Genomic DNA, 25,040 nt, shown 5'->3' with positions numbered 1-25,040 from the left:
CAACTATAGACATTGCAGAATTTCTCTATTATACTTTGTTATTTGCCATAAGAAACTCTAGCTTTGAAATAAAGTTCAACAGTGAGTTTCTCTGATCACTGTACAATTTTATTTTTGAGGAGACACATGTATATCAGATAACCAAAATGTTAAGTACTTATGTTTACTCTGGCTTATTGATGGTTAATATTCTTTTAACCCCTTTGAAGATGGCTTCGGGATAAAGATTGCACCACACATAGAATCACAGAGGAGAATAACTGTTGTTATTACTTTTGCACCTGAAATGAAGTCTCCAGTTGCCCAAGTATGTACTGTCAATATGGCACAAAATGGCAGCTTTTCCAAACCATTGTGTCTCTGTGAAACCCTAACTTCATGAGATGTTTTTGTTTTATGCCTTCCCACCTCCCCCAGCAACATCTTTGGTCAAATAAGTTTTTGATCCTCCTCATACAGAATAACAATGCATACAGACTTTTTAAAGATTCCAAGATATCCTGGAATAAAAAAAGAAAAATTACGCATCTCTGCTTAATATCAGATTATATCTCTATAGAACACTTCTCTATATAATATTAATCAATATCCCAGTGCTTTATATAACACAAATGGGCAAGTTATTTTAGGAGTTGTTAATTTTAAAAGAATGCTTTGTTATAATCAAAATTTGTCTTTGATTACATAAGAAAAATAATAATTTTTTAGGAACTACTGTATATGTGACATTTTGATACTGAGAGATTTTGATGCTTTTATGGCATAAGTTGTATTGAACTTGACACATTCTGAATAAAATTCTGCCTTTCTAGAATACCTGCAAGTAAATATCCTAATTGTATATAATAGTATTTACACCTAAAGATGCAAAGAACTTATATAATAGAAAGCAAAATTCCATTAAATTAACAAATCTGAAGATATTGTGAAAGACAAAGTTGGTCACTTCAGATAAATGGTTAATATCAGATGATGTCTTCAAAGTTCGAAAATATGTTAAATTCCTTGTCCTTATAAATCAGCATCACTTGTCTTATATATTATTTTTAATTTGTGACTGTAAGTCTTAAAGAAAGAGAAGGGCAGCAATCCTTCCTCATAATTTATGTTTAAAATGTCAAATCTACTTATTGTATACATTTATTTATTTTATCCTATGCCTGGCACTGTTCTAAGCATGTAATATATATTAACACATTTATTCCTCATAACAAACCTACAAGGTATGGATTCTTATTGCCTCCATATTAAGTATCTTGAACAAAGACACAGGGTTAGTAAAAAAACGTAGTAAACCACTGATATTCCTAATAATTATGGAATGTTGCCTAACAGTTTTGCTCTATTTTATAGATGATAAATTTTTTCTTCAACTGTCCCTTAACTTTTAAATAAAATGAATTTGGATCATAATTATAGACTTATCAGAAAAATTTAATTCTGTCAGAATTTAGAATGAAATTGCCCTAAATAAAGAATTCGCTCCTCATCTTTTGGACTATAGCAATTCTATAATTTGTATGAAGATGAAAAGGTCATGTGTACTCTTTGTTTTCCTCTGAAATCTTTATTAGTAGTTCCATAAAAAATACGTTTTCTAAATAAACTTGGTGTTGCTTCTGAGGTCCCTTCAGTCATGTTGATTCAAGTGGATAAAATATAAACCATCAAATGATACTATAAATGCTAAATATTCTGATCCCAGGGGTAACTTTTACAAATAGCTTCAATTATTCCTTTTCTAGATGCAAGGATTAGGTACTTTTATTAATGAGATTAGATCTGCATATCTAACCCAAAGACTGTATCATTCATCTTCATATATTACTGAAACAAAATCATATATTTTCATGGCATTTAAAGGTCTGTAAATCCTCCAAATTCTATTCATTTAAAATAAATTCAAGAAAATTTAAAGGCCATGTTGCAAACATGTTCATAATTCAAGTATTCCGGATGATTGTAAATGTGCAAACAGAAGAACATTCTCCTGCATTTTGATGAAGTTACCATCTACATGAAATCTAATTACCTATTACTACACCAATGCTTAACCGGAGATAATTGGGAGACAATGGCTAGCATTTCAAATTTGAAATTATTATGGAACGAACTTTGATTTGTAGTCTATATATAATATACATACTAACAAAACCAAACAATAAACAGAAGGAAAAATTCAACATGCTTTTGGTATCCTATTTTAATAATTTTGAAAATCCTGATAACCTTGCCTTGGAAAATTGGAGTTTAAGCATTTCAAAATTAGCATTTGAAAAATGGAATTTTATTTATAGAAACAAAACTTATGCCCATATGTGCATGTATTTAGGACAATATTACATAATATTGTATTTAGGCCATATTCCAAATAAACGTAATTTTTTCTGTGAAGCTTTTGCTGGATATCCTCTGTGTGTGTGCATGTGTGTGTGTCTGTGCACACCCATGCACATACATTTATGTGAGAGCTTAAAAATTAGACTGGTTCTTATAATCAAATCAAAGAACCTTAGTATGACAACTGCAATTTTGAAACAATTCTCTAGTGAATAGTTTAAAAGAATATATATATTTTTTTTTTCTCTTACTCATGAGAGGAAAATGTTATTTGAGGATTTAAAGACCAATCCAGAAATCCCTTATCCATTGTAGAATAAGAAAAAATACTGAATCCCATTTTTGTTTCTCTACAAGTTTATCAATTTTTGATTATGCTTTGAGTAGCAGGGTTTTAAGCCAAAGCCTTTATAAATCTATTTCAACACAGCAAAGCTATCATCATGCCTTCTGAAAATAATGGCTTCCATGAGATGGTTATAATAGATCATCCTGAATTAGAAATCCTTTATGTACTTTCATTCAAAGCAAGCAAGTGTTCTGAAATGGAATGTGTGCCTCTTTATTCCATTCACTTTGCCACACATTTTCAATTCAACAAAAGTTTCCGAGTACCTACTCTGTGCCAGGCACTGTTCTTAGTTTAAGAAACAAAAAGATGAAAGCTGTCTTCACAGAGCTCACATTTTTTTTATTAAAGATTTTATTTATTCATGAGAGAAAGAAAGAGGGAGAGAGGCAGAGACACAGGCAGAGAGATAAGCAGGCTCCATGCAGGGAGCTCAACATGGGACTCAATCCCGGGTTCCCAGGATCACACCCCGGGCTGAAGGCAGGGCTAAACCATCGAGCCACCCAGGCTGCCCAAGCTCACACTTTTGTTAAGGAGATAACATGAAAAAGAATTGCATCCACACAAAAACCTGAACATGAATGTTTATAGAAGCTTTATTCATAATTATCAAAACCTGGAAACATCCAAGATGTCCTCCAGTAGATAAATGGATAAACTGTGGTATCTCCACACAATGGAATATTATTCAGTGCTAAAAAAAAATATTAACTATAAAGCCATGAAAAGACACAGAAGTACTTTAAATACCTATTACTAAGGGAAAGAAGACAATCTGAAAAGGCTACATAACGTATTATTCTGACTATATGGCATTCTGGAAAATCCAAAACTGTGGAGACAGTAAAAAGATTAAGGACAGCCAGGGTCTGGGAGGAGGCAGGAATGAATAGTTGAAGCATAGAGGATTTTCAGTAGTAAAACTACTCTGTATAATACTAAAATAGTGGATATATGTCGTTATACACTTGTCCAGACCCATAATATACAATACTAAGAGTGAGCCCTAATGTAAATATGGACTTCAGGTGATAATGATGTGTCAATGTAGATTTATTGATTTTAAGAAATGTATCATTGTGGTGGGGATGTCAGTAATAGGGAGGCTAGGGGGAGAGGCATATGAGAAGTCTCTGTATGTTTTGCCCAATTTTACTTTGAACCTAAAATTCTCCAAAGAGTAAAATAATAAAAATAATAATTACAGATACAAGAGTACATGCAAAAAGAGCAATGGGTACAACACTTGGAAGTAGCAAAGAAAATGGAAAGAATCCCCAATAGAATGAGCAAACAAGAAACGGTACCTAAAATGATATCTAAGATGATCTGTGAAGGCTGAATAAGAGTTCTCTTAATACTAAAGTTCTTGTTCTTCCTGTAATTATGATTTAATTTCCACCTGCAGATAATAACACAGTGAAAATATTTCTATCCTAGAATGGGAGCAAGAATAAGGTTTAATTTATAGTTATAATATTCTTAGAGTAATAAAGATTTTTAACAATGATGTGATACTGCTAACCTCATGGTAAGGATCTCATAATTTCAGTGTAATGGCTGATAGAGTTTTAGGGATACATTTGTGTCTAAAGCAGTAGATGTTAGCTATCCAAAGCATTTGAAGGAGCTGGAAAAATAATGAGAAGGGATGTAGTGTCAGAGCAAAAATGTGAAGGATCCATATCATCTGACTTAGGTAAAGTCATCAGAACTTCATTAAGTAAAATGCTCACTGAATATACACTACACAGAAGGGACCATTCTAGGCTCCTAGAATTTAGAGACAGAAGCAATTTTCTTTCATTAGAATCCACAATATGGCTAGAGAGAAATTTTACCAAGTGATGATAATGTGGTTAAAGACTACAGCAGAGGTATCCACAAAACCATGTGGAGATACTCTAGCAAAGAAATGACTCAAGAAAGAGTTGGCCACTTGGAAAAACAAACAACTGAGAAGTACAGTTAGAATAAAGGAAACAGAATCTACCAATTCTGCAATCCAGGAGATCAAATCAATTGTAATTTTAGAGAACATGATATATGGAGACAAATTTCCTAACAGATCATTCAGAAAAGAAATTCTTACTTCATTTTAGATAAATATATTTCATTTCTTCATGTGGAAATTATCTCATTGAAAACAAACTGTTAGAAAGGTCTATCATAAATCTGTATTGAAGTAGTTTTATTCTAGCTAGGGGGCTCTGGCTCTTATTCTTAATGTATGAAGTTATTCATTTTAAAAAAAAGGTCTTATTGCCCAGTATGGCAAGTAAGTTCATTATTACATGCCAAACCTAATTATTTCTTAGATGTTTGGTTGAAGTATTTAGTGTAAGGCTTTGTCTAGGCCATGAGGTAAAGAGTGCCATGCTTGATTAGTGGTGTCTGTCATTCATCAGGAAGTAGGGAGTGTTAAATTGCAAACTAATTTCTTAAGAAGCTATTTATTCTGCATTAGGCTAAGATCCCTGGAAACAAAATCCATAATATCAGTGATGGCTAACATTTATTCAGTACTTACGAAGGATTTCCCCCATTGAAGGACTTTTTACATCTATTAATTTATTTAATCCCCACAAGAAACTTGAAAGATGGAAACTAAGCCACAAGAAAGTCAAAGAATGTGTACAAAGTTGGCAGCTAGTGAGGCTTCCAACTCCAGTACTAGACTCCAGAGGAAGTGCTCTTGCCAGCTATACAATTCTGAGGGGGAAAATTTTTTCTCTGTCTTTTAAGTTTCTTCTGGCTGGTCTAAGAATTAAATTGACATGAGACAGATTAATAGGAGAAAACTAAAATAATTATGTACCTTCAGGAAATCCACATAAACATGAAAGATTCCAAAGATCATCAGACAAAATGAATTATTTTGTCATTCTGGACTAAGGAGAAGAGGGAAAAGGTTTAGCACGACAAAGAGAAAAGAGGCAATTTACTGCAAGAATGGAAAGAGTAAATGTTTGGTAAACAAGTGTTTTTGAGGCCATTCAGAAACAATGAAGGCATAAAGACTTTGATGAAATAGGCCTTGCTAAATTCCTCCCCGTCTACCATACATTGTTCATATTATACTATAGTTAGCTATGGTGAGAGATCACTTCCTGGAGCAGATACTCTTTCTAAATTCTTTTAGGTAATTAAGTGGGAGGCAAAAAGAAAACAAATATACAAACAAACTTGTGTTCTTAAAATAATAAGCCCAAAATAATCCCTCTGCAAAGAGATACATTTTGGGGTGGCAAATTTCACTCCCCTACACGATAGAGCCTCTCTGTCAACCATCCATGCTAAATTATTTATAGGACAATGTCAGCTCTATTAGTGATGCCCCAAAGACTATATATTCAAATACTATTCAAATAAACATCCAACAGGATTCATGCAGACATAGCAACCTGTCTCAGCACCTTCACTCTGGAGCCAGAGTTTTCACTGTGCAGTCCTCTGAGTTCCATTTTAGTATACACCAAATGTGGGACAGGGAAAAGAGTGTGGCTTGGCAGTTTCACAGACTCAAATCCCAATGTATGCAATTGCACAAATAACTTGTCTGAGCCTCAGGATCCTCATGTCTAAAGTCGGAATATATAAAATAACATATGTTTGCCTAAGCAAAGTAAAAAGTAGTGACACACTGTATGTAAATGTCTGACTTTAAGTTTTTTATTGTGAGTGTCTAACACTGAGCTTTTGATCCATTTTAAAGATGTCTACCTTGAGTAACTGGGTGGCTCAGTTGGTTAAGCAACTGCTCTGGGCTCAGGTCATATATAATCCCATGGTCCTGGAATGGAGTCCAGCATTGGTCTCCCTACTCCACAGGGAGTATACATGAATAAATAAGTTAGGGTACTATTTTATTCTTTTAATTAATTAATTTACTTTAGAGAGACAGTAAGAGAGAGAACACATGAGCAGGAGGGAGAGGAAGAAGGAGAGGGAAACAAGCAGACTCCCCACTGGGGAAGGAGCCAAATGTGGGGCTCCATCTCAGGACCCTGAGATCATGACCTGAACTGAAATCAAGAGTCAGATACTTAACACATTCAGCCACCCAGGCACCCCTCAGGCATTATTTTAAATGTAAAATTTCTATTTTTAATTATTTAAATATAAAAAAGAGGATTTCATCGGTGACTATTATTTCTATCTTCAATTTATTTTCAATTTCCATTTTCAATTTCCATTTCCATTTTCAACTTATTATTTTGGCATTCTATTTTGCAAGAAACACATAGTTTGGATGAACAGGGATAAGAAAAGATATGTGTGGTATTTTCAGAAGAGGGCCATATGAATCCTACAGTTCTATAATGTTGTCTTTGAGGTTATGATGGATTTATTTATTTGTTTGTTTATTTATTTATAAAGATTTTTATTTATTTATTCATAAGAGACACAGAGAGAGAGGCAGAGACATAGACAGAAGGAGAAGCAGGCTCTGTGCAGGAAGCCCGATGTGGGACTCGATCCAGGGACCCTGGGATCACACCCTGAGCTAAAGGCAGACGCTCACCTGCTTGAGCCATCCAGGCATCCTGAGGTTATGATGTATTTAAATATGCTAGATCTTTTCCATTTCTTAATGTGTATCTGTGTATTTGTCAATACTAAATTACTCAATATTGTGCTGACATGTTTGGGAGAAAAATAGCATTCATTTAAATATTCTTGAATGGTACTTTTTAAAAAGATTTACTTATTTGAGAGAGGGAGAGAGAGAGAGAGAGAGAAAGAGAGAGAGGAGAGAACATGAGATGTGGAGAGGCAAGGGAAGAAGGAAAGAGTCTCAAGCAGACTTCCCACTGAGCGCAAAGCCCAGCACAGGCTCAATCATGATCTAGGCTGAAATTAAGTCAGATGCTTAACCAACTGAGCCACCCAGGCACTCCCTTTCTAAAATAATTTTTTAAACCATGTAAGAAACTTTTATAAAATATACATAAATTTTTGAAGCTTTTTAAAAGAATGATAAAGACATTTGTTGAAATAGTTTATAAGAATCATTTATGAAGGTAAATTATTCACACAAAAATATTTAACATGACTCTGTTTAATGAAATTATGGCTCATTCCTGTGAATAAAATTTGTGGAGAATCATCAGAGCAAAAGACCTTCTCTTTCCTTAGAAACTCTCATGATGATTATAGCTTTGCATTCTGCATAAATCCTTGACTTATTAAGTACTACTAAGATTTAGGCCATTCACTAAGATGTGTTTATTTAAAACCATTTCTATAAAAAAATATTGATTAATTGATATAGCTTTCTTGTGTAATTTCATTTTAGCATGCTTCTGGATTATAGAAATTATCTTAAGATATTAGATTTGTATTTATTATATGACTTAAAAATCACTATCATCATGAATTATGTTCACGAACATTAGTTTCTTCATCTACGGCAAGTAATCAAGAGCATAAGTGGGCTTTGAAATCAGACAGTTTGTATTCTGAGGTAGCATACTAGCTATGTGATTTATCAGTCCTTTACTCTGAAAGTCAGAGGGTTTTATGCTATTTATCAGGAAATATTTCAGCAAAAGAAATAACCATTATATATTCTTCAAAGCATGATTTGCAATGGCTTCATAGATCTTTTTTAACATTTGTACGCACTTTTTTTATTTTTTTATTTATTTTATTTGTTTTATTATTTTTTTTAAAGATTTTATTTATTTATTAATGAGAGACACAGAGAGAGAGAGAGGCAGAGACACAGGAAGAGGGAGAAGCAGGCTCCATGCAGGGAATCCGACATGGAACTCAATCTGGAAACTCCAGGATCACACTCTGAGCTGAAGGTACTCAACCTCTGAGCTACCCAGGCGTCCCTGTACACACTTTTTAAATAAAAGGCCAATTAAAGACATTTTTTTTCTCAATCTTCCTACATATATCAATAATTTATATATTTTACATGAATCTTTATTTCCTCATACATTATTCACATTGGAAATTTTCCTCCAATGTCTATAACATTTTTGAGAATGTTGATATATCTTATCCCACACTTGACACACACAAAAAGTGCAGCAACACATGCTCTCACCTGCACATATTAGTGAGACGTACATGAGAGAGAGAGAGGTCCTCTTCCCTAAAGTCTCACTAACATGGGAGCCTACCGACCATTTTAGGTTAGCAACTTTATAGAGAAAATGATATCTTTTTTAAAGTTTATATTTCTTTCAGTATCAGGAATTTGAATACTATTTATATGCTTATACTCATTTTCCATATATATGTGTATTGCATGTCACAGTTAGATTTAATGGCTAAAGTGCCTCTTACTGGGGCACCTGAGTGGCTCAGTCAGTTAAGCCTCTGCCTTCGGCTCAGTTTATGACCCCAGGGGTCCTGGGATTGAGCCTAATGTGAGGGTCCCCAGTCAGTGAGGAGTCTGCTTCTCCCTCTCCCTCAGAATCTCCCCACTGTTTGTGCTTTCACTCTCTCTTTCTGAACTGAATAGATTTAAAAAAAAATCTTAAAAAAATAGAGTGCCACTTTTTGTTCACACTACAGTTCCAAAAGCTTTAATTCTATTTGGCACACTATTATTATTATTATTATTATTATTATTATTATTATTAAAGACTTTATTTATTTATTTATTTATTTATTTATTTATTATTTATTTATTTATTTATTTATTTTTCCCTTTTAACCAAAACACAGAAACTTTAATTGGGTCATAATAACACCTGTCAAGGACCTGGGCAGTTCACTTTTCTTTATAGCACCAATTCCTTCTGAGGGAGGATTTCACAAGCCATCTGGTAAGTGCTCTGGTTATACACCAGACTGGCGCTAGTAATGTCCTAAGCATGGAAGACTTTATTTATTCATGAGAGACACAGAGAAAGAGAGGCAAAGAGACACGGGCAGAGAGAAAAAGACTCCACACAGGGAGCCCGACGTGGAACTCGATCCGGGGTCCCCAGGATCAGGCTCTGGGCTGAAGGCGGCGCTAAACCCCTGAACCACCCAGGCTGCCCAGGCACACTATTTACTTAAAGTAGCAGGCTATTTCTCCATTATAACTTAAACTCCATATACTTGATATATTTAATTTGCAATAGGAAGTAAATAACCAGCAAGCACTCTGAAAATTCAAATTCAATATCAAATAAAGAGATTCTTTTATTTCAGCTCATATAGGAGTTATTATACAAAACCATGATAGCAAACCCCTTACTGAAGTAGCTACATGGATAGATCCAACTGTAGTCAACAGATATTCAAATACAAATAGTTCTAGGGACGCCTGGGTGACTCAGTGGTTGAGCTTCTGCCGTGGGTCAGGGCGTGATCCTGGAGTCCTGGGATTGAGTCCTACATTGGGCTTCTCTCACGGAGTCTGCTTCTCCCTCTGCCTCTCTCTCTGTCTCTGTATCTCTCATGAATAAATAAAATATTTAAAAATACATACATACATACATACTAATGGTTCTAAGAAAACAACAGTTTTAGCTCCCCCCACTAACATTCCTCCTCTTTCCCTTTTCCTCCATGCTAATGACCATAGTAGAGGTATATTATACATGCTAATGAAGTAGCTATCAGTCTCCTATTGTCTTTTTTTTTTTTTTTTTAGTTATTTTGTTTCCAGGTAAAAGAGCATGATTATATTTAGTTGACTATGATGCTGTATTTTAAATGAATTGCTTCTTTGTGGTAAATGCTTTCTAACAGAAAGAGGTATGTTTCTGCCCAGTTTCAGGAAACATCAACAACTAGGATGAGCTGTGACTTACATCAAGCATATGAAAAAATAACTTCTTTGTGTGTTTCTGTTTCTATGCCTACTAAAGTCAGGAGAAATTGGTAAGCTTGCAGACTCGTGAAATTTGATTGCAAAGCTGTACTATGTGGATTTAAGTATATTGTTGGAAAAAAAGTTTATGAAGAACACATTTTGTGCCAAATTTCATTTGTCTCCAAAATTGAAATAAATGAAATGATAAAAATTACTAACAAATGAAAATGTATTTTCTAAATATATGGGTATGAAATATATCAAATATATGCTTTGACTGCTGTTTAGAGTAATGAGGCAGCTTACATTATTCAAACCTTAGAAACCATATTTATTTTTTTCTGAAGAATTCAGTCAAATAAGTACATACTAAATAGATATTTCACCATAATCTAGTACCACAAAAAAATAAATCTTTAAATGTGCAGAATTATTTTAAGCTTTTTAGATAAGATCAGTATATTTATGAATGGATATCTTTTTTTTAAGATTTTATTTATTTAATAATGAGAGACACAGAGAGAAAGAGAGAGAGAGATGCAGAGACACAGGCAGAGGGAGAAGCAGGCTCCATGCAAGGAGACCAATATGGAACTCAACCTAGGGACTCCAGGATCACACCCTGAGCTGAAGGCAGATGCTTAACCACTGAGCAGCCCAGGTGTCCCAATATCATTATTTTTAAAGTAAGTTTTAAATCATGGCTATAATTATGTTGGTTATATATTTCAAATATAACAGGCAATTATATAATTATTATACAATATTTTATATATACTACATATAATACTATATATTGTATAATATTATACAATTATATATAATAATTATATAACCTATATAATTATTTTGGTTTTCTTATCACCATATAAGAAGGGCTAGGTCTCTAAAAAAGATTAATATATGATCCATAATAATAATTATATGATTTATATAATTTTCATTGGCTATATATATACATGAAGTACATATGCAATGACTTAATCAAACAATTTTCAAAAGTAATGCCTAGTCAAAGTCAGAATAAGTATCTGCATGGAAATTCTTAAATCGATTTTAATACATTTAATAATTTTCTTTTATCAAATAGTAAAAAAGTAAAATAAAACTAGTTTATCATGGAACCTGGATGTGCACACAAACACACAAATAACTTTTCAGATGGGGAAGGACTCCTGATTCCTTAGGTGGGGAACAAAGGGATGTCAGTAATTTTACACCAATTAAATATATAAGACAGACATCTGAAATCCAAGAAGATAAAAGATATTACCTTACTACCCAAAAGATAACAAAACGTTAACTAATTTGTAATATATTCTGTTAATTTTTACATCTGGTCCCAATCTCTTCTATTTCCTTTTCAATCATGAAAGTAATTCTGAAATACAATGTAATGTCAAGCATAAGAACATGAAAAAGGCTGAAGAAAGAAAAGGAAAATAATTAGTATGTATGTTCTCCTAGTTGATTTTGGCTGCATTCTACCTTTATTGTTCTTGATGGGAAAAGTGCATTTTGTGGGAAAAGTCATTTGTGTTCCTAATAAGATGATACAGATGCTGTCTTGGCCAACATGTTCTGGCCCTGAGTTAAAATGATGAGAAACTTTTTAGAGCTAACCTAAATTTATCTACAGGAAAGCCACACATATTTAAATCAATCTCTGGTTCACTAATCGACCCCACCAGTGTATCAGAGGAAAGCCTTAGTCCAGTTGATGGTTAGTTCCCTTTCGTGCGGAAGCCTCTTTGCTGGGGGGTCCACAGCCCTCTTGCCAGGCCCCCACCTACCGTCTTTCACCGTCATGCTGCACGTTTCTCATAGAGTGAGCAAAGTTTTATCCAGACCACAGTTTGGGGAGCTGCAACATCAGCTGTGGCCCTACAAGGTAATACACCCCACTATGTCACAAAATAATTCATTTCTCATAGCTCATTGTATTTCCTCTAAAATAGTGAGATTTAAAGGTGACCTAAAACAAACAAATAAATCCTTTGGAAATAATATACCAAATCTACAACCAGATTATTTCCTGATGTGGGTTCACATATTGCCACTTTTAAACAGTTTTTTCCTTGATGAAAGTCTATACATTCCTCCTGCCCTCTAATAAAATTCTGATTTGGTATGAAACTGTTTGCAGACAAGCCTAAATATAAACTTATATTTAATAAACTCTTGAGAAATGCTACAAATAACATAATAAAATGCTTTTTGGTAAAATAGCACTCTCCCCTTCCTTACATTAAACAAGAATTCTGTTTTTTTCTAAGTCAAACCCAGGCCTCCCCTGTAAGGTGAAAGAGAGAAGTTCATTTTGTTTTACATCCGGGCAGACATTGCCTGTTTCATTAGTTCTTCAACTGCAGTGCCCTCTACTTCCATAATGAAAGTCGTTGGCAGTTTCTCAAAAGGCATATTAGAACTTCCTGACTAGAGGCTTTGTTATTTTTGCTCATTTCCTTAATCACTTAACCCTTCACCATACAGAACAGCTGGCATGGTAACATACTGTCTAGAAGAAGTGCATGGAATATTTTATCAGAACTTCTCCAAACACCAGTTGGAAGTCTTAGGAATCCGTCATATTAAAGAAGACAAAGATATTGCTTTTATTTTATTTTCTGGGAAAAAGGTCATTAAATAAACTAACCATTCATTTGTTTTCTCTTTCGGCAGAGCAGCATGAAAGCTGCCAAATGTATCTTAAAGAGATTAGAAAACTCAGTCACCGAAAGAAACAAAACCAAAAATGAACTACTGGGACTTCATCAAGATAAAAACCTTCTGCACAGTGAAGGAAAGAGTCAACAAAACTAAAAGGCAGCCTATGGAATGGGAGTAGAGTTTTGCAAATTACATATCTGATAAAGGGTTAGTATCCAAAATCTATAAAGAACTTATCAAACTCAACATTCAAAAAACAAATAAACCAGTTAAATGACCAGAAGACATGCATTAACACATTTTCAAAGAAGACATTCAGATGGCTAAAAGACACATGAAAAATGCTCAACATCACTCATCATCAAATCAATACCACAATGAGATACTGCCTCATATTGGTCAGAAAGACTAAAATTAATAACAGGAGAAACAACAGGTATTGGTGAGGGTGCTGAGAAAGGGGCACCCTCTTGCACTGTTGGTGGAATGCAAACTGGTCTAGCCATTCTGGAGAACAATTGGAGGATCCTCAAAAAGTTAAAAATAGAACTACTATTTACCCAAAGAATACAAAAAAAAAGCAAACAAACAAATTTGAAGGGATACATATACCCCAATGTTTATAGCAGCATTACCAACAATATCAACAATTATCAGCATTATCAACAACAGAGAAAACTCAAATGTCTGTTGACTGATGAATGGATAACAATGACAAATATATAATATTATACATTATAATATTATAATTATAATATACATTATATATAATATATATGTAATTTTATATTATATAAAATGATATGATATGTATATGTATATTCCATATATACATATATGGAATGATATGTATATATTACATATATAAAAATATATATTTATATTCCATATATTTGGAATATATATACATATCAGATCCATTATATATATATTACATAATATATATGGTATATATATACACATAATATATATGATATATATATATATATATATATATATATATATACACAATGGAATATTATTCAGCCATCAACAAGACATCTTGTCACTTGCAATGATGTGGATGAAACTAGAGTGTACTATGGTAAGTATAATAGTCAGAGAAAGACAGATATATGATCTTACTCATATGTGGAATTTAAGAAAGAAAACAGAAGAACATATGGAAAAGGGGGAAAGGGAGAGAGAGAAACAAAGCATAAGAGACTCTTAACAATAAAGAACAAACAGGGTTGATGGAAGGAATGGCCAGGGGAATGGGTTAAGTGGGTGATGGGTATTAAGGAGGGCACCTATGATGAGCACTGGGTATTGTATGTAGGTGATGAATCATTGAATTCTACGCTAGTAACCAATATCACTATATACTAATTAAAAGGAAAAAAAAAAAAACTCTGTCAAAAAGTACACTTAATATTGACTAACTTTCTTGGTGGTTTTGACCCTAATATAATTTTAAATTATTTTATTATTAATTAAATTTATGTTTTTATGTTGTAAATTTATGCTGGTCCTTTTTTTTTTTTTTAAGATTTTATTTATTCATGACAGACACAAAGAGAGAGAGAGGCAGAGACACAGGCAGAGGGAGAAGCGGGCTCCATGCAGGGAACCCGACCCAGGACTCGATCCCCGGCCTCCAGAATCACACCCCAGACTGAAGGCGGCGCTAAACCGCTAAGTCACTGGAGCTGCCTTGCTGGTCCATTTTAAATGGCTCATGATATAGGTAAATTGTATTAAACAATATAGCAGGGTTTTTTTGAATATATATTTGAATAAATGAGGCTTTTCTCAAAGGATTACTCTGTGGTAAATTAAATAGCATGTTAATTATCACAGGTGCCTGCATGGCTCAGTTGGTTAAGCACCTGCTTTCACCTCAGGTCATGATCCCAAGGTCCTAGGATAGAACCCTGTGTCAGGCTCTCTGCTCCGTGGGGAGCCTAATTCTCCCTCTTCCTCTGCCTGCTGTTTCCCCTGCTTGTGCACTCTCTGCCTCTGTCAAATAAATGAAATAAATAAAATCTTAAAAAAAATAAATAGCATGTTACTTGTTAAAAACAAGTAGGTGGAGAAGCAACATTTTTCTTAATATTTTCAAAAGTCATTGAAATAGTAAAAATGAAAATAAAATATATTTAAAAAGTATAATGAGTGAACTTTCCTATATTATAAAATAATTTGTTAGAAAAATAATTTCTTAAGCATGTAATACATAAAGATAAGGGAAATGTTATAATATGAGATTATATTTAATAGCAAAATAAGTTTGTGAGTCAAAAAGTTTAGAAAATGCTTATTTCAATAAACTGTGGCTCTCATTTGTGTTGTAAGTGGCAGGACTGTCTTGTGAAAGCCAAACACACTGTTTTGGTTTAATAAGTTGAAATGGGAAAATCAGTAGCTTTGCTCTGGGCTGTGCAACCCATCCCTACCTGCTCTCACAGGGTATTCTGTGGAAAACTATGTGAAAATCACTGGTAATCTTCGTCCCCTTCAATGCAGAAGATTCCAGATGAGCCTGTCTACCTACCAAGACACCCCACAAAATGAAGATGAACTGCCATTTCTGTACTTCATGTAATGTGGATGCTTATTTATCTATAGACAAAACTTTTATGTAAATAAGTAAATAAATCATGTCAATATATGTAAATAAATATTATATACATAATATGTACAGCGACCATGCCATATCGACTAAGCCAAAATATCATGGGCTCCAAAACCAAACACACAGCTTAAAATTATTATTTGCTTGCCACATGTTCATTTGGCAGGGGTGCACTGTTCAACCTGGTTCTCTGTCAATTAAACTCTTCTAGTTCTGCCCACACTTATTAAGTCAATTAGAAAAATTCACTTTACATTTGGGTTCATTAGCTTATTAAGTGCCCCACTGGGAAAGTTGAAACTCTTTGGCAGGCATATGCAGTTTTCTGCAATACTCTTGACAGAGTCTGCCTTTGCCTTTTGGTGAAAATATTTCACTTTGGAGTAGATGAAATTATTTTTTCCCAAAAAACACATCCAGAATCAGAGGTGGTTATTAAAAAATATGGTAAAATTTCAGAGATTTCTGAAAAATCTATGGTGGATTAAGACATTTTTATTAGGGTTGAGTTTAAGATAGATAAATACTCATAATTGTGTTTGATTTAAAAAGCGTACATTGTGAATTCATTGGATAGAATTATTTAGCTCATGGTTGTGAGAATTGCAAAAATGGGTAAGATTAGGATTAATTAGGAGTTAATTGGTCTTCAGGTATTCTGATGTATGATGGATAGAGTTAGGAAGACTGATTTCTTACCAAGAGCACAGCTAATATGGAGACCAGAGACGCTACAGGTAATTTTGTGAAGGTAATTTTACATTATTTTATTACAGTAACTAATAATGACTATGATAACGTGAATATAGAATGATATAATAGCATGTTAGAATGATTTTGGTTTTTTCCTTTATGTTCAGAACTACAGAAAGTAAAGCTCAACAAAATCTCCTGGTTCCTAGTTGCTAGATTTATTCAGAACATTGGGTATGCATTTTGGGTGCCAGACATAGATCTCAGTAATGGGAAATGTCATGAGCTTTTTATATTTCCTTATTGATATGATCACTAAACACAGTTTTTGGGTTAATAAGCATCACAAAATACCTAACCAGTGGAAGAAATACACGGAGAAAGAAATTCTTGCCATTCAAAGCTAAAGGCGTATTAAAACTTATTTTAGGGAGACAAACAATAGAAGAGACAGTATGATGTAGACAGTTTGGAGGATCAGATTCCTTTTGTAGACCTGAGTCAATTGAATTGGATCGCAAAATGATAGGAAGCGTAACAATGACTTTGACTTGTGTACCTGTCTTGTGGAAAGAAAAATAATGTTCTATAGATAAGCACAAGGGCAAATGTATATGGCTTCACAGTTCATTATATTTTTAGACCTGAATTAAAACATGTTTTATACATGTAGCTTAAATGCATAACATTCAACTCCTCTACCTTGGGACTGAACCAACAGTAGCTTGGGTTTCAGATGGAGGTTACTTTAGTAGGTCAGTGTTAAAGTAATTCTGAGATGTCATGTTTGCGCTTATCACTTATTATTAATTATTTATGCTTGCAAATCACATTTGTTTATGTTTATATCCCTGTCTTACACATGTGGAACAATGTGACTACACTGATCTGTATCCTGGTGCTCTGCTAGTCTGACAAAGCAGATGTTCTGATCAGAGTTGAAGGCTCCTTCCATCAGCCAAATTGATTGCAAGTGACATTTGACAAAGTGGCTAATCAGAGCAGTAGTCAGTTTCCTTCAGCGCAGACACTATCCAATCAGACAGACTCTCACTGGCCAAGCAGAGACCAAATTAAAAGAAAAGGACTAGGAACATTCTCCACTACACTGTTTAATGAGATGACCTAATGTCCGGAGACTGGCTAGAAGATTTTTCTGTTCAAATAAATGTCCTAACATGAATGCAGAAGACACCATAGTCTCTAACATCCATTTATACATTAATATTATATAGACTACATTCTATTAAATTATGTTGTTGGTACACTAATTTACATGCAATGATTTCTATTTTGGCTATGTGCTTTCATATTGGTTTTCATTCTATCTGAAGAATATTCTTAATACAATAGAGTGCACACTTAAAAAAAATAAACTAAAGCAGTGGAATTTTTACTGTCCTATCGAAGAACCTAACATCGTGCATGTCTAATACTTTTTACACATACCATTACAGATAGTGTAAATCCTGGAAAACAAGTATTTGAGATATTAGTGAAGTAAACACATTAGTTTAAAAAACAAATCAAATATCAAACTAATGCACATTCAGGTGAATTACCAAAATCATTGTGTTTCATTTATTTGCTTATTTACTTGTATCAATATCAGCTTATGGATGAATTTATTCAATGAGTTATAATCTATTATTAGTGTTATCTGTTTTGATGTTAAAATTGTCCCAGAGTTGACCAGTGAAGCTTCTTCAAGTTCATTGCATCTCTTTCTGTGATTACGTGCCATTTGTTACTTGTTGCAAAGTCAAGAAACATGATACATTTTAAAAATAATAACTCATTGAAATTCAGTTAAGAGGTTCTCAATTTTGGCGGTCTAATAGGTTTGATAGTCTTATAGATTATTCTATTATTAACAGTTGCTTTCTTCACCTTCAAACCCTTCTTAACCTCAGGGATTAAAAGATCTCTTTAGATGCATCCATCTAAAGAGAAAAGTGAATGACTTGCCAACTGGGTCAAAAGTGTCGAAAAAAGTGGCAGACTGGAGCAGAAATGGGGAAGGGTCATGGGAAGGAGGCCAATATATATATATTCATATATGCTTATTATATATATATATATATATTCTTTATAGGTTTGGTTTCTTTCACTCAATATAAGATCTTGAGATTTGGGGGTGAGAAGTGGGAGGCAAAAGGAAAGGAAGAAGCGGACTCCCATGGAGCAAGGAGCCTGACTGAAACTCAATCCCAGGACCCTGAGATCATGACCTGAGCCAAAGGCAGATGCTTAACTAATTGAGCCATCCAGGCACCCTTGAATACTACAATTTTGAATTAGCAATCTTTTAATTATAGGCATGTAGGTTATTTCAATTTGAGGCCTATTATGAATGACACTATGGGCATTCTTATATGCATTTTTGGTGGACATATACATTTATTCCTTTCTAGTACATACTCTAGTACATACTCATGATGAGTGTAAGGAATAGCTCATTTTGGTTTTAATTATTTTTTAAAAATTTTGTTGAGAGCAAGAGGGAGGAAGAGTATGATTGGGATGAGCAGAGAGAGAGGGAGAGAGAACCCCAATCAGACTCCTTAATGAGCATGGAACCTGACGCGGTGATTGATCTCACAACCCTGAGATCATGACCTGAGCTGAAATCAAGAGTCAGATGCCTAACCAACAGCCACCCAGGAGCCCCTCATTGTGGTTTTATTTTATCTTTTCTGGTGTTAATATTTTTCTTAAATGCTCCCTTGGTGACTATGAAGTGCATCCAGGTTTGAAACCAGTCTTAACCGCTGTAGCTTGGAACTGAAGAATTGCATCTGAGCATATAGTCAAGCCTGTGAACTGGAAGGATAGGAAGTATTAGAAAGCTGGAAGAAGGTAGCCTACTGTGAGCTTGGGGTGCCACAGTGGAAAACAGGAAGGGCTCATTAGAGATGAGGCGGTCAAGAAGCAGAAGCCAGGACCTTTTTGAATATAGAAGTCATTAATGTTAATGTAAAAATGTGGATGCTGAGAGATAGAATCTGAGCCATAATTTAGAGGTTCAAATTGAAGGAGGGACAGTTTAAGCTGGGTCATTTATCCCTACAAGTTCATTAAGATTTCATCATGAAGAAGGGAGAAAGATCAAGAGCAACAGGTTTTAACATTCAGAGCAGGGATATCTGCTCATTTTCCTTTACTTAGGAAAGAGAGGAGTTAATGAAAAATCATCCATATATCAGGGCTCCATGGAGAATGATTTCCTAAGTATACATCCAAGCTTCAGTGAATTTAAGACTATAAAAACAGGTGATAGGGGCATTTGCTAAAAGCAGGATAGAAATCCCACATGGCAGTGGGAAGCAAGTCAGAGGGATGGTGGGTGGACTGAGTCACAGACACAGAGAGGGTACACAGACAACAGAGATCTGGATGTCCTGACTGTGGAAGATTACAGGAGAGCTCCGTGCATCTAGTAGTTCAATGGTCACTGGTGGGATGCATTGTGTTCGGGGTCAGTCCTGAGGGTTTCCTTGAGAGTATCTGATTCCAGTTTTTTGTTCCCTGAGACATTCCTTTCTACCCCATGTGGAGGTGTGTGGAGCTGCTCCCTGAGTCTTGTGGGAGATATGACAGAGATTTGGGGCCAAGTTTCTTTGAGAAGAAAAAAAGATTTTCTGATCAAATAGATTTTGGAAATGATACATAACTACAAATTACATTATTACACAGTCTTTGAGAAGTCATGTGGTGAAAAACAATCCAATTTTAATTTTGCTTAACCCAGTGTTTTTCAAGATTTCTGATTACAAAGCATGTTAAGGGATGATATCCTCTGAACCGTGGGTGGACATTACCTCCAACATATTTATTCTCGGTGTTAAGAAATTACCTACCTGATACACTTCTCCACATCACTCTAACCCACACAGCTAAGTTTCCTTGGCCCTACTATAGGCTCAGTCCCTACAACTCCAGCAGAGAAAAGCTAAGGAACACTACTTCAAAATCCAATCTAACTTAGCAGTAACTAAACCTATATTCTAGCTCCGGTTCAGTAATGGAACTCCAACCTGGTGCTTGCGATTGTGTCTAATTCATAAAATTACAAATGTTCTCTCTTCCCTATTTAAGCCTTGTTTTGACAGCAGGTCTCCTATCCCAGCTCATCTAAGTCTAAACACCCTGTCATGCTCATGCCAGCCCTTCTTGGAACTGGAGTCACAAACTCCATAAGTGTGATAAGAATTTCATTTTTCTTATTCCCTCTCTAACAATTGTGAATTTCCTAAGTTGTTTTCTTTTCCTGACACTTAGTTACTTATCTTTTGCCTTATAGAGAATCTCCCTTTTCTTCTCATATCCCTTTCCACCTGGCTGGTTTTCCTCTCATCCTCTGCAGCTGATTTCACATGAGTACTTGCTTCCATCGTGTATCTGTGTGGTCTATATTATCATGTGATCATCTGCACCCTTGGTACTGAGCATCCAATTGACGGCTTACTGCCCATCTCCATCATTAGAGTCACAGATAACTAAGAGCAAGCCAAGAAGAGTATCTAAGGGGAAAAATGGTTTAATGTCATTTTGAGTTTAATGAAATTTAACCATGGAATAGAAAGTTGAAGTGGTAAGTTTGGTTTTACCTTTTTCAGTCTTTCTTTTTATCAATGAAGATATCAGAGAACTCATCTCTTAAGAGATGTTTGACTGTGACGTAGGTTTCTGTTCTCATTGATGTTTACCTGGATCATCTTCATTTGGTTTGGATATTTCTGAGCAGAGATTCTAAAGAAAGCATTTCTTACCATTTGTACATATGCTTATTATGAGTTTGACATAAACCAGCATGTCATGCTGCTCCATGAATGTCAGATTTCTGACACCCAGACCCAAAAGTTCCCATTCTTAAAATGTGACTGCCTTATCTTCCCTGACAAAATTGAAAGCAAGAAACAAATTTTGCATCTAAGGATTGAAATTAACATGACGTATTTGACCTTTGCAAAGTAGATGTGATGTGAGGAGGCTATGACTTAGCAATGCTTCAGAATCTAGTACCTTGACAAAAACTAAGCATAATGAGATTCCCTTCCAATTCTCCAGATATTTATAAGTAGCTATAAGTTAATATCTAACTCTTATTCTTAGTGAAAGTATATGCAAATACCAAATAATGGTAATCATTTATTTTAAAAATCATCTCAACATTAATCAAAATATTTTTTAAAATAGTCATACAACTTTTTATTTCTCCTAGCTCTCTGATGTTAATTCATATGGGTCAGTTCAGCTCAGCCCCACTCTTACTCCCTTGGTCCTTAATTTCCAGTTATTTCCCCTCCACACCTCTCTCTCTCTTTTAAATATTTATTTATTTAATTTGGAGGGAGACAGAGAAAAAGAGAGAGCATGAGCAGGGGGAGGAGCAGAAGAAGAGTGAGAGAGAGAGAATCACAAGCCAACTCTCTGCTCAGCATGAGGCCCAATGCGGGGCTCAATCCCATGATCCAGAGATCATGACCTAGCCAAAACCAAGAGTCTGACACTTTACTGACAGAGCCACCCAGGACCCCCTCAGTTTTCATTTAAATATGCACTGGCCTCCACCTCTCAGACAGCATGCAGTTCAGAAGCTATTGATAGCTTATATGGCAGTGTCCCTTCTGTTGTCTACTCCACATCTACAAGTAAAGTACCCAGAAATTACTAAATCCCGGAATGATGCAAAAAAAGACACTACCTTTCCCTCTGTGGAAAGATTGATTTGCCTATGCGCTTCCCTTGCCCCATGTCTTGGCTGGAAAGAGAATGTAAGGATAAAATAGTTTAAGCTGAGGGATCTATGTTCATACTTGGATGTATTAGCTCTGCTTTTTTCTAGGTGGGTAACATTTGCAAACTTATTTTAATTCTGTAAGACTCAATTTTGCTAAGGCTTCAAACTGAGTTTCTATATGATCGTACCACTTCTCAGTTTATAATCCTTGACTGGCTCCCTATTATCTGGAGGATTGAGTCCATTCCTTATGGTAGAGCATTCAAGACTCTTCATAATATGGTTCTCATTCTTAAAACCCACACTTATGCACTAGTTAGGCACTATCAATGACTTGTTGTGCAACCTTGGACCAATTCCTGACCTCTCCCTGCTCTATTCACCACTCCAAAAAAAAACAGATATTGTAGTAATACACACTTTATATGAACATTATAGAAAATATAAAGCCTGACTCATAAATTTTCAAGAAATGATAGTTATTCATATTATTGTTTTTATTAATTTGGCTACCCTTTCATATTTGTGGTAGGCCTTGTCCAAAACATGCCTCTAGATACATGAGTGGAAAATTTCAGTTACAACAATATAGACACAAGGAATGACTATACAGAAATTTCAGAAGAAACATGAAACTAGTTCTGGGAACTTGGCACAATGAGTGGCAGCATTATTGGTTTACATGGAAGTGTGCACCATGTCCAGGCAATGGCATGGCCCTTAGGAGATTGACAGGGTCAGGGTGTGGGAGGACCTTTACCCAAGGCCCCTTGAACCATGTAGATCTGTCACTTGTGCAGGGCTGCTGGCTGCCACTGCCAACCAAAGAGGGTCATGAGGAAGACCTTGAGAAGTGGTGCTTGCTCAGCAGGCCAACCTCAAGCACATCCTTGCGGTGCTCAATAAAGCTATGGAGCAGAACAGATCACTGTCCTTGAGCTGCATTTCCAGCCACAAACCCAGCCCGACACCTTGGAAATATTCCTTTAAGCCTTCATTGCTCCATCTGCCTGAAAGGCCTGTCTCCCTTGACCTGTCCTTTTCATTTAAATCCCTGTTCTCCTTGACTTTTTTAATAACTAAACATAATATTAAACTTCAGTGAAATATACCAAGGGTAAAACTGGATACAACTATTTAGTGGTATGATGCCCTCCTACCGTTCATTTTTAAACCTGTTTAGAAAATGTACATAAGCAGGTCTTTTACCCTGGATAATTCAATTCCTTTCTGAAGGCCCTGGTCCAGAATGCTTGTGTGTGTGTGTGTGTGTGTGTGTGTGTGTGTGTGTAAAACAGCCCCCACCTCTGCCCTTGTACCCCCTCCCTCAGATCAAGTATTGCTGTTTATAATGCTAATCTTAAGGAATCTTTACTTCCAGAACCTTGGATATAAGTATCCTTCAGAGCTTTCAGCTGTGGGCACATAGCTTACAAAGGATAATATGAACAGATCTGAGTAGAATGTGTTATTATTTTCCTATTCTATTGTGAATGTTAATTAGGAAGAAAAATATGTTTTTCCTTGTGCCTCCGATTATATTTTCTGTGACTTGAAAACAGGAACTCTACTTTGCCATCCAGACACAATGCCAGATCCATTGAACGATGAAGTCATTATTTAATAAGTAAACAGATGTACAAGTGAGTGAATGGATGCTGGTTTTCTAAGCCTTCTTTCCCTTAATGTGCATGAAAAAAAAAAAACGAGCATTAAAAATAATAGCGTCTAAATCTAGATATGATATGCCTCCATTTCCTTCTTTGTACTGTATCTTGATTTAAACCTTCCCCCACTCCACTCCGAAATAAAGTTCTCTGTCATATTCAAAGCTGGCTAAAGGAGATTTTGCCAAACTCAGGGTACATGCAGGTTTAATGTGAGCTAAAATGTCAATATTCATGCCGCTCCACTTCATTAAATCCACCTTCCTAGTAACTTGGACTGAGTAAAATTTATTTTTTTAAAAGTCCCGAAATTGTGCTCATGTCAGCAATGCGGCACCTGTTAGTCATCATGGTCCCAGTTCACCTTTTCGAAGCTCCCGCTCAGCATTCTGACAGGTGAGGCTTCTGAGGGGCAGGCTGAAGGTGAAGGGGATGGAGGTAAGAACAGCGGCATACAGCCGAGCCCTCACCTCTGCCAGATTGTGTGTGCAAGGCTCCGAGTGCGTGAGGTCACACTGCCAAGGGCCATGACGGGAGAGCAGGCTGCAGGGCCCTTAATTGGGTGCACATGCTTCGCCACCACTGTGCCCTGATTAGCACCGTGTGGGCTGATTGGCACTAGCCCGGAGCGCAGCACTTTCAGGGGAAGAGCATATGGGAAGTGCAGATGTTCAAAGGGTGGCTTCACCCCATGTGCAGCCAGCAGTCCTCCTCGAAGAATTATCGCATCCTCTCTTGAGTAAGTACATGCAGAAAGGATCTGCATAAAAGTGCTGTCTGAGAAAGAGCCTGGCAATTTCCTATTCAGAGACTCCCCACTTGGTCCTCCTATGAGGCACTCTGACTTTAAAATATGTGTCCTTGAAGCACGCAGACGTTCTTCCCTGTTCTATGACTAAAAGAGAAGAAAGATTATCAATAACATTACATATCAGAGAAAAATCAAAGACTCTCCCACGGCAAGTAGAACTGAAGCAAGTCAAATGTTACCAGGTCCTATAATTCATCAGTGTACATTATTAAGGTATTATTTATTCCTATATTAATTAAACATGTTTATGAAGCACCTACAATGGACCAGAAACATCGAAGGGATAATGGACCTAGGCATGCAGAAAAATGAAGGCCAAAAAAAGAAATTCATTCACTTACAAAGGACACAATGTGGCATGGTGAAATGTAAATTAGAT

General features: G+C 35.4%; 2 long non-coding RNA genes across 2 annotated transcripts in view; one reads left to right on the top strand and one right to left on the bottom strand.

Annotated features, from left to right (window-relative positions):
- Positions 1-13,834, top strand: part of LOC140605497 (uncharacterized) — a 109,304-nt gene extending 95,470 nt beyond the window's left edge. The window contains exons 6-7 of the long non-coding RNA XR_012008149.1: positions 10,419-10,528; positions 13,143-13,834. This is a non-coding gene — a long non-coding RNA (uncharacterized lncRNA). The remainder of the gene's footprint in view (positions 1-10,418; positions 10,529-13,142) is intronic.
- An 8,887-nt stretch (positions 13,835-22,721) lies between these two features.
- The window catches only part of LOC140604745 (uncharacterized), a 108,252-nt gene continuing 105,933 nt past the window's right edge, over positions 22,722-25,040 (bottom strand). The window contains exon 4 of the long non-coding RNA XR_012007560.1: positions 22,722-24,745. This is a non-coding gene — a long non-coding RNA (uncharacterized lncRNA). The remainder of the gene's footprint in view (positions 24,746-25,040) is intronic.

This window comes from Canis lupus, chromosome 15 (assembly GCF_048164855.1).
Source record: "Canis lupus baileyi chromosome 15, mCanLup2.hap1, whole genome shotgun sequence".
NCBI classification, from domain to species: Eukaryota; Metazoa; Chordata; class Mammalia; order Carnivora; family Canidae; genus Canis; species Canis lupus.
Note: the sequence above shows the minus strand (reverse complement) of the source record. Positions and strands in the feature narration are given on the sequence as shown.